The 18452-nt window shown below is 40.7% G+C and overlaps 1 protein-coding gene across 1 annotated transcript in view; it reads left to right on the top strand.

Annotated features, from left to right (window-relative positions):
* Positions 1–333: 333 nt before the first annotated feature.
* LOC129394060 (golgin subfamily A member 6-like protein 26) overlaps positions 334–18452 on the top strand; it is a 61811-nt gene continuing 43692 nt past the window's right edge. The window contains exons 1-3 of the mRNA XM_063596519.1: positions 334–8843; positions 15308–15447; positions 18030–18162. The gene's annotated coding sequence lies outside the window, so the exon portion shown is untranslated. The remainder of the gene's footprint in view (positions 8844–15307; positions 15448–18029; positions 18163–18452) is intronic.

Below are 18452 nucleotides of genomic sequence, written 5' to 3'. Positions count from 1 at the left end.
GCCCACTGCATACACAGGCACTTTTATTTTTATTTTTTTGAGACAGAGTCTTGCTCTGTTACCCAGGCTGGAGTGTGGAGGCAAGATCTTGGCTCACTACAACTTCCGCCTCCTAAGTTGAAGCAATTCTAGTGCCTTAGCCTGCCAAGTAGCTGGGTTTACAGGCACGTGCCACCACGCCCAGCTAATTTTTGTATATTTTGTAGAGACGGGGTTTCGCCATGTTGGCTAGGCTGGTCTTGAACTCCCCACCTCAAGTGATCCACCCACCTTGGCCTCCCAAAGTCCTGGGATTACAGGTGTGAGCCACTGCCCCTGGACCACAGGTACTTTAAAAACCACAATAGGTAGAAACTCTATTTCTAATAACCAACTATAGCAATTCTAAATATATTTTACTGTAAATTATTGAGTACACAAAACAATAACAGATAACAATATTCAGCTCACCTCAGATTTAATACTTAAACATTAAAGAATATCAACCTACTTGCAAGAAACTTAACAAAACCTATGGAACATAATACAAATAAAACTTTACCTATCCAGATTATAAGCTGGATATTATAATATCCAGGAAAATATCCAGGATGTTAGAATGGCTTGAAACAGAATTGAAAATTTTTGAGCTATAAGACACATAGGAGAAATTTTAAGTTCATTTTTTTTGGATGAGACATTTATTAGTCTCAACAAGACTGAATGATTTTCTTTTAAGGTCACACATTTAAATAGTTAACAGGAGAAATACCAACCAGAATCATAGTCAAATACCCACCTACTCCCTTTCCAAGACAACTAAGATCTCAAATTGCACCCATTTTTCTCAAATTATTTCTAGAATATTTAGCAAAAGAGGCTTTTAATTTGGCATATCTTTGTCTACAATTTTGTAGTTTACGTAAAGAAAGGTAGATTAAGGGAATTTCATTTTAAAGGTGAGAATCAGAATGACATTTGTGAAGCTATGATGCCTGTGCCATCTGGCATACACGAGGGTGTAGTGCTAAATGGGATCAGAATGAGCTCCTTTTGGAAGGAAACCTTTAATAGACTGGGAAACATTAAGGGAATCTTCCCTTTTTTATTTTTTTTATTTTATTTTTTTTGAGATGGAGTCTCACTCTGTCACCCAGGCTGGAGTGCAATGGCGCAGTCACGGCTCACTGCAAGCTCCGCCTCCTGGGTTCATGCCATTCTCCTGCCTCAACCTCCTGAGTAGCTGGGACTACAGGTGCCCGCCACCACGCCCGGCTAATTTTTTGTATTTTTAGTAGAGACGGGGTTTCACCGTGTTAGCCAGGATGGTCTCGATCTCCTGACCTTGTGATCCACCCGCCTCAGCCTCCCAAAGTGCTGGGATTACAGGCTTGAGCCACCGTGCCCAGCCTCTTATTTTTAATAGAGCATTGGAAAATGAATTCTGTATACCTGGCTAATGAAGGAAATCCAGATTCGTTGCCAAAACCAAGTTTTAAAGGAATTTGCAATCCTTCACAGTTCATTCAAGGAGGCAATGGAAATTTTGATGAAGAAATTTTTTTAAATCTTTCTTAAAAGGAGTCCTTACATTGGCATTGTATCATGACTAAAGTCTTCTTCCCTCTCTCCCTTCTATGCTTTTTGTTTCTCTTTTCTATCTTTCAATGACATCAGTTTCATGGAGATAAATGGTTAAAAGATAATGATTACAACACACAGTTGAGTGGCACAAATCTTGTTGTAGTGTTAGAAATACATCAATACATTGGGATCATAAAGAGAAATGGCAAGAAAAAAAATCTAAGTTAATAACAGAAAATGCTGATTCCCACAGTCCGTGTAGAAAATACACGTTTTTTTCTGTCAGTGGAGATAACTGAGACCAGTTAATATTGTCAATTCTGTTCCTTCTGACTGAGCCAGGTGAGGCAAAATTTAGCAGATGAGTTGAGGGACAAAACTATTACCTTGGCAATATAAAAATTAATACTGTCTACATTGTTTACTAGGAAATGCATGCAAAATTAATACACTCTTGGTAGTACAGGTTGGTTTCACTTCTATAGTGTGTGGTTAATAGAAAGCTGATTCAACAGACGATAGATTCAACAGACGATATAGAATTGTCTAAAATCTGGCCGGGCGCGGTGGTTCACTCCCAGCACTTTGGGAGGCCGAGGCGGCAGATCACAATGTCAGGAGATCGAGACCATTCTGGCTAACATTGTGAAACCCCATCTCTACTAAAAATACAAAAAAATTAGCCGGGAGTGGTGGTGGGCGCCTGTAGTCCCAGCTACTCGGGAGGCTGAGGCAGGAGAATGGCGTGAACCCAGGAGGCGGAGCTTGCAGTGAGCCGACATCGCGCCACTGCATTCCAGCCTGGGCGACAGAGCGAGACTCCATCTCAAAAAAAAAAAAAAAAAAGAATTGTCTAAAATTCATCGTCAGTGAGTCCATGGCATGTTTTGGAATTTATTCACTTGTTTGCCTCAGGAACAGTAGCTGTTCAGATTTGTTCTGTCTTTGATTTTGGAAATGAGGTTACCGTGCTCTGTAGTGTGAGGAAGATGACATGGCATAATTAGGCAAACGGCTAGGCATTTTCTCAGCAGTAAATTACCAGTGCCCTTACTTGCCATGATACCCACAACAGGCAGAGGCAGTTTCCTGAGGCAATCCAGGCCACAAAGAACTGTACATTTGGGGAAAACATATCTTCAAATATATATGTTAAAATCTAAAAAATTGGTTAGTATGTATTACTTTTGTGGATACTTAAACATTCCCTATGCATAAAGACCTAGTTAAAGAGATGCAGGCTTTTGGCATGTTAAATAACTCCTTGATTAGAAATCACACTACGAATAATAAATATGACTTCATAAAAATGAAAAATAATGAGATTAGTTACTATTGAACTATTCTTGCTTAGAATGCCCCTGAATTTCAGTCATTGAAATTCACTTGTACCTGGGTAAGTTACAAGTTCTTAGTTGTGCTGGTTTCTGTTCCATTGGCAATTAAAATTTTGGTAAGTTGAATAAAAGATCTTTCTAAAAAGGGAGTTTTTTTTTTTTTCTTTTTTGTGGGGAGACGGAGTCTCGCTCTGTCGCCCAGGCTGGAGTGCAGTGGCACGATCTCGGCTCACTGCAAGCTCCACCTCCGGGGTCCATGCCATTCTCCTGCCTCAGCCTCCTGAGTAGCTGGGACTACAGGCGCCCGCCACCACGCCCGGCTAATTTTTTTTGTATTTTTAGTAGAGATGGGGTTTCACCGTGTTAGCCAGGATGGTCTCCATCTCCTGACCTCGTGATCCGCCCTCCTCAGCCTCCCAGCGTGTGGGGATTACAGGTGTGAGCCATCGCGCCCAGCCAAAAGGGAGTTCTTATATTGGCAGTGTATCATGATTAAGTTTTCCTCCCTCTTTCTCTCCCTCCCACATATATATTTTTGTGGCAGTATATGTATATGTGATTTGTGCCATTTGTGTGTGTGTAGGTAAATGAAAGTGGCATCAAGAGAATCTCACATTAAAAAAAATTTGAGATAGTACAATTCTTATGCATCATATGTTGCATAATGTTTGACTATTAAGAAATTTGCATCACACGTCTACTTATTTCATTAAACATGTTACAGTCAATTAATTTACTTATACCCTCCATTTCCTTCTTCCCCCTCTCTGGTTCTCCTGCTGCAGGGTCATTATACGTTCCTACTCACAAAATGTCCTTGTTTTTTCCCTTACTCCTGTCATTGATCTTCTGAATCTTTCCGGCGAACTTAACATGGATGTTTTGATAGAAAGCTCTGGCATTAACTCTGGAGCTGTTTTGCAAGGAAGGTTGTTCGCTTTTTCACCATTTTTTTTTTTTTAGGTCCTTGAAGTGTTTTCACATAGATATTTCACAAGAGCCATTTCAGAACTGAGAACATTCGGCGTGCACTCTTCCTCTTTTGGTCCCAGTTTTTATGTGTCCTACTTGAAATTATGTTTGCTCCCGTTTCAATTGTAATATTGCACTTACTCATTAGTTTTTAGTTTGAACTCTCCTGCGAGGTCTAATGTAGAGTTTGGACAAGAACACAGATTCATAATAAACCTACCCAGTCAATTTGGTATAAAGGCTTAGAAGGTGGAACTGGCCACATTTTGAATTGGAGGTAAGGATCAGGAATGGTAATGGAGAGACATAGGATTTTCTTATGGGAACAAGAAACAAATAACCTCTGGGCAGTATTAGAGCCCAGAGAGTGATAAGCCTCTTCTAACTTCAATATTCTATGTACAAATTCACAAGACTTTTTCTTTCTTTCTTTTTTTTGAGACGGAGTCTCACTCTGTAGCCCAGGCTGGAGTGCAATGGCGCGATCTTGGCTCACTGCAAGCTCCGCCTCCCGGGTTCACGCCATTCTCCTGCCTCTGCCTCGCGAGTAGCTGGAACTACTGGCGCCCGCCACCACATCCAGCTAATTTTTTTGTATTTTTAGTGAAGACTGGGTTTCACCGTGTTAGCCAGGATGGTCTAGATCTCCTGACCTTGGGATCCGCCCGCCTCGGCCTCCGAAAGTGCTGGGATTACAGGCGTGAGCCACCGTGCCTGGCCGAGACTTTTAATTATGCAATGCCAGACTGCATTGCATAAACCAAAGGCCAACAGAGAGGTGACTTTTCACATTACTGGCACAAGAAGAGCCGAGATCAGAAAGCTCCAACTTAATGCAAACATAGACAAGAAATCCGACAGAAATGACTTCTGTGTCTGGTCAACTTAACATAACATGACATATTGTCAAGCGCATTTGGCTTTTTAGGTAGAATTGTCTATAAAGGTTTAACTGCTTTAGAAAATATAAATGTGAAGATTTGTGGTATTTGGGTTTATATATAAGATATTTCTACATTGAAAAGAGAGTGGAAAAGCTTGGTATAAGATTTGTAAAATATGTTTGTAATAATGCTAATGGAAGAGGTGAGAGTTGGGGTGGGGTGGGGTGTGGATGGGAACATGGTTTGGGGATTGGGGAAAGGGAAGTCACGCTGTTAATAAAATAGTGAGGCATGTTGTATAAAGTGTTTTATGTCTCAATTGAAATGTTATAGAGATAAAATAGATCATGATGGGTTTTGAATCTGATTTCTAATTTTAAAATGTTATGAGCTTTTGTTGCTTTCCTATTTCATACACATTTCTTTATGGGTTTCACTTAGACTGCATGAAATTGCAGATGCCAATTACCTTTTAACAAAATTAAATTCACATATATGTATAATTTGCATGTGTACATGGAATTTTTTATTCTACACGATATTTTAAAATGGTTTTTCAATGACAAAAAGTATTTTTCTATACTTTCAGTTTTCTGGTTTGAATTTTTTCTGGCAACACTAATTTTCACCTACCTATACTCTTTGATAGTATAAAATTGTAGAAGTGCGTATTTTACCATGTTTACATTTGAATGGATGACTGGAGGTACATCTATGATGACTAATACTTTCTAAACACATATTTACTTCTCATATATCTGTGTAAATGATTTTAAAAGGAAGGGGAAAATAGAGATGTATCATTATGTATACTGTCTTAAAGCACATTCAGCTGCTCTCATGTTTGGAAAATTTTGAATGTGATGAATGTTTCTCTTTCAGCGCTAACAGGTTGTATGTGTGAGCCACATTTTATTGCAAGTGTTTGAAAGACTATTGCAAATATCGGATATTGCCAGACAGTTGGTAAAAAGCAAATTGAGTCTATTGAGAAATTAATTCACCAGCTGAAGGAAGTACATTTGCCTTAGAGTCATCAGATATTCTACCCACCAGACTCATCTCCGAGATAGCATCCTAATGAGCTTCCTAAACCAACTAAACATAAGCAGGAAGCATCCATCAGTCGTCAAAACTGACTCTTTTCAGCCAATCAGCTGACTGCACAAACTGTATGGCATTGAGGAAAGGAAGAACATTCTGAAAGTTTTTTTCTTTTTTCATTCTGTCCTCATTCTGTTGGTTTCTCGGTTTTACGGATGCAGGATCATGCACAGAACCCTGTAAATGAGCATAGTTCGTTTAAGTATATAAAGTGCTTTCAGTGGATAAAATGAATTTTAACAGGCTTAAGTGATGTGCCTAAATGCACACAATTAATGCATGGCTGGAATTCAAAATCATGTCTTTTCCTCTGTTCTGATTGTTTCATAAATATGGGTTGTTTTAATGTGTGGCTGGAATTCAAAATTGTGTCTTTTCCTCTGTTCTGATTGTTTTATAAATACAGGTGTAGTGATTGATTTTCTACCCACCATGACAGGGAATAGGTTCAAAACTTAAAACCCTGTTTGTTTTATAATTAGGTAGACTCAAATGACAGGTCAAGGCAGGGAGGGGAGCCAGTCATTTTTACTCCCATATGGGTTTGCTCCTTCAAAGACAGGATTGGGGTAGCAGTGTCAGTTCCTACAGGTTATAATGATCTTAATGATAAACTTAAATAACCGTAACTGAATACTTATAATGTGCTAGCACTTTTCATAATGTATCCCAATAATACTCACAAAACCTTCCAAATATTACCTTTTTGTTGTCTTTGTTTTATTTTGTTTTGTTTTGAGACAGGGTCTCACTCTGCTGCCCAGGCTTTAGTGCAGTGATGCAATCATGGTTCACTGCAGCGTCAAACTCCTGGGCTCAAGCAATCCTCCCACCTCAGCCTCCCAAGAAGCTGAGACTACAGGCATGCACCACCACTCCCAGCTCCAAATAAATATTCTTATCCCATTTTACTGATGCAGAAAAATGTATGGCCCAGAGAAGTAATGTTAAGTTTATTGGGGGATTTAAGTTGTAAAAAATTATTTTATCGAACCCTAATGTAAACTATGGACTCTGGGTGATAGTGATGTGTCAGTGTAGGTTCATCGATTATAGCAAATGCATCATTCTGGTGCAGGATGTTGACAGTGGAGGAAGCTGTGTGTGTATGGGAGTAGGGAGTCTATGGGAACTCTTCTACTTTCCACTCAATTTTGCTGTGAGCCTAAAACTACTCTAAAAAATGAAGTTTATTAATCAAGAAAAAAATTCTTATGTTTTATGAATATATGGGACAGCTATTCATGTATGTGGTAAAAATGAAGAGATTTGTTACAGCACTCAGCAGGAGTGTGTCTAATCGACTGATATTCATGTGTCACTTATAAAAACTGGCTTCATTATCAATCTATAGATTCATTTCATTTGTGTATGTTCGCTTAAGGGCACACACATGGAAACCCTTTGGTGTTATTAGAGGTCTGTTGGGAGGGCTCCTCTTTGGTGGAAGCTATGTCTGTTTCTCAGAAGTGATTTAAGCGTAAGATGTGAAATAGCACTTGTCCCTGAGGATGGAGCCAACAGAGCGTAGGGGAGTTATTTGATGCTGTCTCTGAGAGACTGGAGAGAGGAATATAAAGAGCTTATCCCTTAAGAAAGAATAGGGGAGGACTTCCTTGCCTGATATCTCAGATCATGAAGCTACAGTTCTCTCCCTGCTTTAGAGAAAAAAAATAATAACAGACTTTTTGCAAAAATCAATTATTGAACATATTCCTATATTCTAGATTTATAATGAAGCATTTTTGTACATATTCATTAAAAAGAGTAATTAGAACATTTTTCTCTGGTTTATAGTAACTAGGATGGCAACACAGATATATCTTGGAAGTATTTTGTGGTATGATTCTTCAACATAAAATTATTTTTCAAAACTTCTTAGAAGTCTCCAGGTACTCAGGAATAAGGTCATTTTAAATTATTCCTTATTGACTATAAGAAAAATAATTAGGCAAGATCACAAAATAAATGTTTAGACTTTCTCCTGTTTCCTCATTTTCAGGTTATTTTTTATCCCAATTTTATTTTGCTGTATAGTCATAAATTTCATCTTTGAAATAAAGCATATAATCACTTTTTTTGTTTGTTTTTTTGAGATGGAGTCTCGCTCTGTAGCCCAGGCTGGAGTGCAGTGGCGCAATCTCGGCTCACTGCAAGCTCTGCCTCCCGCGTTCATGCCATTCTCCTGCCTCAGCCTCCTGAGTAGCTGGGACTACAGGTGTCTGCCACCACGACCGGCTAATTTTTTTGTATTTTTTGTAGAAACGGGGTTTCACCATGTTAGCCAGGATGGTCTGGATCTCTTGACCTCGTGATCTGCCCACCTCGGCCTCCCAACATGCTGGGATTACAGGCGTGAGCCACAGCGCCTGGCCGTGCTTTCTATTTTATATGCTGTTTTTGTGTTTCTTTTTCATCCCTGATCTTCAGTTAGCTGCTGGCATTTTACTTGTTCCCAACTAATTTTTCTTCTAATGACTTGAAAAGTACATGTTTAGTTCCTATATCTTTATATTTTTATACACATAGCTACACATATGATTGACATCCAGAGCTAATTGTATAGATAAAATGAGACTCCTAGCATGCTTTTACTTCTCTCTCCTTCCTCCTTTCCAGACTTCATAACTTTCCATCCCGAGTTATTTTAGATTTTAGTTTATTATTATAGGTTTATTCTTATAATTTAGGCTTAAAAGTAAACTTCACTGATTCTCTTGCTCACCTGTGCTTATATCCCTTTTTTTCTTCCCAGATTTATTTTCTTTTTGAATATATTTTCTACACCATGGTTTCTCAACCAGAGGTGATACAGCACTGTCTCCAAATGTGGGGCTGTTGTGTATTGTCACGGGGAGGAGAAATGCTACTGGCATTTAGTGGATGATGGTCAAGGACACTAAGCAAACTGCAATGTGTGGATCAATCTTACACAACGAAGGACTGTTCCACTCCAAATGCCAATGGTACCCTGTTGAGAAAGGTTAGTCTATGTGGACAGTGAATTATAAACTTTTTGAATCTGTTTTTGTGTCTTAAGATGTCTTTATGATGCCCTCACATTCACTTGCACTTTGGCTGGTTAAACAATATTAAAAGAAAACTTCAAATTAAATGGAATTTAATTGAGCAAGAAAAAAAAACAATTCACAAGTTGGGCAGCCTCCAGAACCACAGCAGATTCAGAGAGACTTCAGGGATGCCTCATGGTCAGAACAAATGTATAGACAAGAAAAGGAAAGTGACACACAGAAATTGAAAGTGAGGTAAAGAAACAGCTGGATTGGTTACAGGTTGGCATTTGCCTTATTTGAACACAGTTTGAACACTCAGCAGTGTATGAGTGATTGAAGTATAGTTGCTGGGATTGGCCAAGACTCAGCTGCTGTTACAGATGCATACTCCTAAGCTAGGTTTTCAATCTTGTCTATTAAGTTAGGTTATGGTTAGTCCACAAGGACTCAAATACAGAAGTACAGAGTCCTCAGGCCATATTTAGTTCGCTTTAGCAAGAATCATAAGTTCACAAGTATTTTCACCAGAAAACTGTAAAGACATTATTCTGTTTTCTTACTTACCATGTTGCCAATGTGAAGTCTGGTATCGATCTTATTCCATCCCACACAATTGTTTTCACGCTGAAAACATTCAGTTTCCTCCTTATCCTTAGTATCCTGAAATTTCATCATGATTTACTTACATGTCAGTCTTTTTACATTCTTTCTGTAAATATTCACTGGTTCCTCTCAATATGAATTATTTCCAATTTCTAAGAAATTGTCTTAAATTTTTGCCTTGTTTTAGGCACTCTCCTTCCTTAATTTTCTTCTCTCCTGTAATTCATATTAAGCAGATAGTGGAACTTTTACAGCTGTCATTCATGTCTCATAACATTTTGTTCATTCTTTCCATCTATTGTTTTGCACTGCATTCTGGGAGAATTACTTAGCATGATATTCTGGTTCACTGATTTACTCTTCAATCCATTTTGCTATTCAACCCATCTATTGAGATTTTTATTTCAAGAATAAAATTTTTTAATTTCTAAAACCTCGATGCATTTTTAATTTTTTTAAAAAATGAAAGCAGTAAGCTCTGCCATTTGTCCAAGGTATATAATGGTACTTATTCCATAGTCTGGTTCTTTTTTTTTTTTTTTTTTTTTTTTTTGCTCTGTCGCCCAGGCTGGAGTGCAGTGGTGCGATCTCGGCTCACTGCAAGCTCCACCTCCTGGGTTCACGCCATTCTCCTGCCTCAGCCTCCCAAGTAGCTGGGACTACAGGCGCCTGCCACCACACCCGGCTAATTTTTCTGTAGTTTAGTAGAGACGGGTATTCACCATGTTAGCCAGGGTGGTCTCAATCTCTTTACCTCGTGATCCACCCGCCTCGGCCTCCCAAAGTGCTGGGATTACAGGCATGAGCCACCGTGCGCGGCTGCAAACTCATTTCTTAACTGTACGTGGATTCTCCTTCATCATACAACATCTAGATCTGTGGAACTGAACCAAACCTAGAAAATGGGCAATAGGCTACCACTGTCAGATACGTATTTGCCAGATTCAGAGATTCTGTTTTTACTTCTAAAAATTTAAATAGACAAGACTTTGAGAGTTGACAGAATCACCTTGACTTGTCATTCTCTGCCCCTCCCTACTAAGTACAATTGTAAACACTGAGAATAGTAAAAGGAACAGCTACAGGAGAATTCTGAAAGGTGGTAAGAGGAAGGTGAATTGGTCGGGGCCTTGATTCTGGAGGAACAAAATACAACCCCCATCCAACAAGAGAGGTGATCCAGGCTTGACAATTCCCACCTCCCAATGTAGTAACAGAAGGTAGCTCAAGTAGGCTCATTCTTCTGCAACAAATGAGAGTTCTGCCAGAAATAGCAGGCAAGCGGAGGAGAACCAACAATGGAGACGGGTTGATTAGAAGCCCTGTTAATGGTAAGCTGCCAGAAAACTCTACTTTTTCACCAAGTGTGAGACACCATTTTCTCTACCTCTCTACTCCTCTCCTTCCACCCCTGTTCCCAAGCCCTTGGTTGAGGGCACTAGCAACTGGAATTGCCAAAATGTAACTTTCCAATTCTTTCCCACAAAGGACGCAACTCACCTCCTTCACCAGAGACACTGCACAACCAAGGGCACAGGGAAGGGAATTCACACTGCAATGTGCACTTGGCCAGGGAAGCACTCTGCCCCTGTAGGACGGAGTCTCCATTCATTCACTTAGAGATACAGACAACTGATCCTGGGGAAGCTCCATCAGAAACCAGTAGGAGCCCCAGTGGAATGATATTTTTTTAAAAAGCAAACTAAAATAGCTCTGCAAAGACTGAAAATTAAATGTCATAGGAGTCAAATCCTTCAAATTAGGTCCAGACCAGAATGCTGAATCCGAAAAGGTGAATGCTTACTAAAATTAAACAAAATGTAAATAGAACCCAGATTTCCTAACATAATATAAAAAATGTGCAAGGCACAGGGAAATGGGAATTGAAATGACAAAAGGCAATCAATTGATGTTAACAGTGAAATAAACCACATGTTGGAATTATCTGACAACAATTTCAAAGCAACCAGCATAAAAATGGTTCAACAAGTAATAAAAAAAATTATCTTAAATGAAAAAATGGAATATTCTAGCAAAGAAATAGGAGTTATAAAAAAGAAACAAGACATTCATGAAACAGATAAATGCAGTAACAGAAATTAAAAGCTTTCTAGGTGGGCTCAATAGTAGAGGGTGGAGGGCAGGAGATATGATCAGTGAACTTGAAAGTGTGTAGAATTTCCCTAATCTGAACAACAGAGGAAATAGACTGAAAATAATGAACAGAACTTCACAGACCAATAACAAAAGATCCAACATTAATATTATCGGAGTTGGGGAAGAAGAGGAGAAAGTCAGTGGGGCTGAAAGAGTATTTGAAGACATAATGGGTAAACATTTCCCAAATTTGTTAAACGAAATACACTCAGATTCAAGAAGTTTAATATATCCCAAATAGTATGAACCCAAAGAAATACACACCAGGACACATCAAACTAAACTTCTGAAAAGACAGAAAATATTGAAAGCAGGCACAGAAACATGACTTGTTATCCTTAGGGGCACATGAATTGGAATGACAGTGAATTTCTTCTCTAAAGCCATGGGGGCAAGTAGGAAGTGGCACAATATTTTTCAAGTGCCAGAAGAAAAGAACTAACTATTGATCTACACAAATGATGAATTTAAAAGATGTTATGCCAGATTAAAGGATATAATGTTTAAAGTTATACATTAAGTTGACTTGGTAGATAGCTGGTAAAACATTTCTAAGTGTGTGAGGGTGTTTTTGGAAAATAGTATTTGTTTATATTTTTTGTTTGTTTTTGGAAGTGTGCAATTACTTTAGTTTTTTTCAGCTTTATTGAGGTATAGACAAAAGATTGGTATTTGATTCAATAAACAAACAAGATCTGCCCTCACAAATGTGGGCAGGCATCACCTAGTTCATCGAAGGCCTAGATAGAACAAAAAGGGCAGAGGAAGTGCAAATTCTCTTTCTCCTTGAGCTGGGACATACTTTTCCTGCCCTTAGACATCGTATCTCCTGGTACTCAGGTCTTTGGACTCAGACTGGTAGTTTCACCATTCACTCTGTTCGTTCTCAGGCCTTTAGACTCAGACTGAATTGTGCCACCAGTTTTCATAGGTCTGCAGGTTATAGGTGGCATATTGTGGGATTTCTTGGCCTTCATAATTATGTAAGCCAATTCTGATTATAGATCTCCTGTTATCTCTGCACCTATCCACAGAGATAGAGAATCTATTATCTATCTACAGGGATAAGAGTGATATGCACAGGTGACAGGGAAATACTGGGTAGAAGAGGCGGTTCCCTGTCAAAGGCCCCACCCTGAAGCCAGGAAACCTGCAGCCCTAAATGGGAACAGTCATTCCTGTTTTTGTACCCAGCTGTTGCCTTTTGGCCCACCATGCCCCGCTCTCCTGAACCCTTATAAACCCCAAGTCCCAGGCTTCACAAGCAGAAGAGCAGAGGGTTGGAAGAGCAGGGTGGCAGAGAAGGAGAGAAGAGAAGGAACGTCTGAACATCGAGAGGTGGTTGGCTGGGGATGGTTGGAGAAGAGATTGGCCACGGGACGGCCAAACTCCAGAGGAAGATCATCTTCCTACTGCAACTCCTCTCCAGCTCCCCATCCACCCCGCTGAGAGCCACTTCTATCTGGCAATAAAATCCCCCACATTTGTCATCCTTCAATTTTTCCATGTCACCTGATTCTTCCTGGACACCAGGCAAGGACCTTGGTACCAAGAGGGCACTGAGCTGGTTAACACTTAAGTGGTCTGCAGATGGCAGAGCTAAAGAGTACTGTAATATGCCCACTGGAGCTTTGGGAGTTGCAGGCACCCACCCATAGATGGTAACGTGGGGCCAGAGTCCAAAAGTGCTTGCCCCAGCTCCTACACCTCCCTGTCTGCGTGCTCCCCCTCCCATGAGGGGTTTGAGCAGGAGGCAGCAGAACAGATGAGCCACACCCACCAATCATCCTGTGTAGGGGATCAGGGAACTCTCCTGTTTCAAGAGGAGATATGAGATACAGATAGGTAGCTAGCTAGCTGTGTACCTATCTACCTACCTACCTATCTATATCAGATTGGTTCTATTTTTCTGGAGAAACCTGAATAATACAGATTTTTGCCCCAAGAGTGGATCTAGGGGAACAGAATTTTAAGGATAAATTCTGTGAATTGGTTTTGAGGTTTCTGGAATTGTTTCTCTAATATGATTAAACTTGAAAATACTAATGACTTTACTTTCAGTAGTAAGATATTACTGATAGTCCATGACGTGAATTTTTTATTGAGATACCCAAAATACCTGCATTGGATAGTCCTAGTCAACTAAAGTAATGCGATATATAATACTTTCAAAAGATTTTGGAAAACTAAGGAAAATAATGACAATAATTCCCAGCTCAAGCACCACACAAATGACCTAAGACCTTCTAGGTGCACCCTGAGGGAGAGTGTTAGGTCTTGTAGCTTCAGGGCTGAAATTGCTGAAAATCAAATGCAAGACTTTATCCTGTGATTGGCTGAATTACAAGGCAAATATAACTCCCAGCCTCACAGGGTGCCCACTGATAAAGTGAGGGCATTGACTGGGAAAAAAATGGGATCCTGTAAATTGGGATGGAAAACCTTGGTAAAGCTGGGAACATTGAGCCCCTCTGATGAGCCTTTGTTGCCCATGTCAACTTAAGGAAAGAAAATGAGGCAAAATTAATATAAGTAGAGAGTTTATATGGGCCAAGATTAAGGACTGCAGCCTAGGAGTAATAGATTCAAGTTGCCCTACATATATACCCAGATTAGCAGCAGTTACAAGTGGGTGTTTAAGAGAAAAAATAAGCTGGGGGCAGTTTCTAAGTTGCTTATCAATAATCTACATAGGTTCATTAAAATAACACAACACAAACTATTTGTTGGCTATGCATTGTTTTTGTATCACAAATTCCAGGAACATGAAGATATTGGGTGAGGGCCACATTGTGCAACTTATGGTAATGTTTTAGGAAATTTATCAGCTAGTCTGGAAACTGCAGGAAAGGAAAGAAAACCAAAATGCCTTTAAACAATTATGCCCAGGCACGGGTGCCGGGACATGAGTGAAGCCTCATGCTCATCTCTCAGGGCCTGATAAATTTTGCAGACCTCACATTTCTAAGACTACTCGGAGCCACTAGTCTTTCTCACCAGTGGAACAGGTCTCCCTACCACCAGCAGAAGTAGCCACCCCACCCCTGGCAAAAGTGAATTCCCCAACCCCAGAGGAAGTGCCTCCCCATCCCCAGTGGCATCAACCTTTCCACCTCTGTCTGAGGGGATAACCCTGCACTGCCTGAGGAAATGGGAATGGCCTCCCATAAGGCAGCTGTGGAGCAAGACAATGCTGATTCTCCTTAGGACCCACCCCACCACCCCTCTTTGCTTTTAGGCCAAGTTCATCCAACCTGTGGCCTGCAGGCCACATGTGGCCCAAGACAGCTTTGAATGCAGTCCCATACAAATTCGTTAACTTTCTTAAAACTATGAAATTTTTTGGCCAGGTGCGGTGGCTCACGCCTGTAATCCCAGCACTTTGGGAGGCCAAGGCAGGCAGATCACGAGGTCAGGAGATCGAGACCATCCTGGCTAACATGGTAAAAACCCATCTCTACTAAAAACACAAAAAATTAGCCGAGTGTGGTCGCTGGAGCTTATAGTCCCAGCTGCTTGGGAGGCTGAGGCAGGAGAATGGCGTGAGCCCAGGGGGAAGAGCTTGCAGTGAGCCGAGATTGCGCCACTGCACTCCAGCCTGGGCGACAGAGCGAGACTCTGTCTCAAAAAAAAAAAACAAAAACAAAATTTTTTTGCTATTTTCTTTTTTTAGCCCATCAGCTGTCATTAGTATTACTGTAGTTTATGTGTGGCCCACGACAATTCTTCTTCTAATGTGGCCCAGGGAAGCCAAAAGATTGGACACCTGTATTCTAGACCTATAAGTAGACTCCAGTCCCGCAATCCCCTAAGGTGAGTTACAGAGTATGATCTCTGAGGAGGCTGACTACATCCAGGAACAGGTAGGAAACTGGGGAACATGTGTGGGAATGGATATTAGAGGTGTGAAAGGAAAATAAATATTGGGTTGCCAAACTCATTAAGCCGAAGGGAAAAGTGAAGCTGGGAACTGGGTCATGCAAACCTGCCTCCGCTTTTGCTTCCTAACTAAGATGGCTACAAGATGAAAATCTTCACGCCTCCCCCACATTTTATCCATGAGGAAATTTCTAGTGAGCTCCAAGATCTTTACCCTAAGGTGTGTCTGTTAAAATTTCACCATGATAACGTCAATTGTCTTTACAGTGCAGTCACCCCCCTGCCCTCCAGACACAAATGCATATCTGATCGGTCCCCTGCCCCATGTTGTCTGTTATCTTATGTAAAAATGCAGATTCCAGCATTTTTCCTCTGCCCCATTTGTCTATGTCGTCTTATGTAAAACAATGCAAATCCACTGAGCCAGACAAATAAATGAATATTTTTCCCTACCCCACTCTCACATGAAAATTGTGTACCTCTCAATATCCTGCCCTTTCCTCTTTAAATTTGGAGCCCTCAAAATCATCTTTGAAGAAAGGCATAGACCTGTCTCCTGGACATGCATCCTTAACTTTGGCAAATAAACCTCCTAAAATGATTGAGATTTGTCTCATCGTTTGTCTCGATTGACAGGGGTATGAGACAATGGTGGAAGGAACATAAAGTTCCCCGTTCATTGATATGGTCCCACAGAGCAGAGATTCTGCATTTAATGTTGTAGTTCAGGGAGTTACAAAAGGCTCTACCAGTTTGGTTTGTTGGCTGCAATATGGATCAAAAGATGTCCCACTGTGAGTGAATTGGAAATGCCAGATATCCCTTGATTTAATGTAGAGGAAGGGATTCAAAGACTAAGAAGATTAGAATGATGGAGTTAACTTATCATTTAGGAATTACTCATTCACACAGGGAAAGCCCAATACCTTTCGCCAATACTTAATGAAATGAATTTGTGACAAGAGACCTAGCTATTTTATGCTATGTTATGTTATGTTATGTTATGATATGTTATGTTGTAGCAGGATGAGCCACAGACAAAACCTCTCAGACACCGAGTTGTAGAAGGAAGGGCTTTATTCAACTGGGAGCATCGGCAAGCTACTGCCTTAAAATCTGAGCTTCTTCGAGTGCACAATTTCCATCCCTTTTAAGGGCTCACAACACTAAAGATTTCATGTGAAAGGGTCGTGATTGATTGAGCAATCGAGGGGATACATGACAGGGGTTTCATGCACTGGTGGTCAGAGTGAAACAGAACAGAGCAGGGAGTTTCACAATATTCTTTTATGCAATGCCTGAAATCTATGGGTAACATCGGGTTCTAAGTCATGAGTTGATTTTTAACTACTAGGTTTAGGCCGGGCAGGCCCAGGCCTGGTTTTGGGCCTGGTGCCAGGCTGCCTGTCTTTGATTTCACTTCCTTGTTTTTTTTCTTTTTTCTTAAAACAGGTACTGAGTATGAAACAATGTAAAACAATATGAGAGGGTCTTTGTCTTCCCTCAATGAGATGGAGTCTCACTCTGTTGCCCAGGCTGGAGTGCAATGGCACAATCTCGGCTCACTGCAACCTCCACCTCTTGGGTTCAAGCGATTCTGTCACCTCAGCCTCCGGAGTAGCTGGGATTACAGATGTGTGCCAACACGCCCGGCTAGTTTTTGTATTTTTTGTAGAAATGGGGTTTCACCCTGTTGGCCAAGCTGGTCTCAAACTCCTGACCTCAAGTGATCCACCCGCCTCGGCCTCCCAAAGTGCTGGGATTACAGGTGTGAGCCACCATGCCCAGCCAGAGAACTAGCATTTTTTAAGAGTTCAGTGATTACTCTTCTCTGTAGATCAGCTATTTCAGTGAAAACCATGGCCACTAAATAGGAAAACCTCAATGCAATGTGAGTAATTGAATCCTGGGGTGGCAGAGGCCAAGTGGTGGCACTCAATCACCAAAGGCCAATGGGTATAGTTACTGTAATAAACAGCAGAGTCAAATCAGCAATCAGAATGGTCTGACTCACACAGACCTAGGGCACTGGCTAGCTAATCCTGGTGTTCCTAGATAGGAAACCTACCAAGTTCTTATTTGATCTGCATAAGCAGAAAAGTTATCGGTCAAGTAAACAAAAGTCTAACTAAAATCATATAAATGGAGAGTCATGGCCCCTCATTCAATTCTTAGACTTGAGCTAGTTTACAAGACCCAGAAGCTGATGAATAAAGGGAAGGCCTTCAGAGAAGAGTACACCATTGAAAATGTATACCATTAATCTCCCAGCCTTCCCAAAAGGGACATATAGTAACTGTGCAATGAAGAAAATACAATAATCACATCTTTCTGGGACTACTGGTCACTGGCTCTGCATTGGCATTGATTTCAGAGGGCCCAAAACATCACTGTGGCCCACCTGTATGAATAGGGAATTATGGAGGTCAAGTGATCAATGATGTTTTAGGTCAGATCTGACTCACAGTGGATCCAGGGAATCCCTGAACTCATCCTGTGCTGATTTTTTGTTTCAGATGCTTAATTGCAATAGGCATACTTAGCAGCTGTCAGAATCCCCACATTGGTTCCCTGACCTGTGGAGTAAGGACTATTATCATGAGAAAGGCCAAATGGAATCCATGAGAGCTGCCCCTTCCTAGGAAAATTGTAAGTCAAAAGCAATACTGTATTCCTGGAGTTATAGCAGAGATTAGTGCCACTGTCGAGGACTTGAAAGATGCAGGGGTAGTGGTTCCCACCACATCCCCATTCAACTCTTATTTAATCTGTGCAGAAGGCAGCTGGGTCTTGGAGAATTACAGTATATTATCATAAACTTAACCAAGTGGCTGAACCAAATGTGGCTTATTGCTAGAGCAAATTAACACATCCCCTGGTACCTGGTACGCAGCCATTGATCTGGCAAATGGCTTTGTCCCCCGTATCTGTCTATAAGG

This window comes from Pan paniscus, chromosome 16 (genome assembly GCF_029289425.2).
Source record: "Pan paniscus chromosome 16, NHGRI_mPanPan1-v2.0_pri, whole genome shotgun sequence".
Taxonomy (NCBI): Eukaryota; Metazoa; Chordata; class Mammalia; order Primates; family Hominidae; genus Pan; species Pan paniscus.
This window is presented reverse-complemented; position numbering and strand designations above follow the sequence as displayed.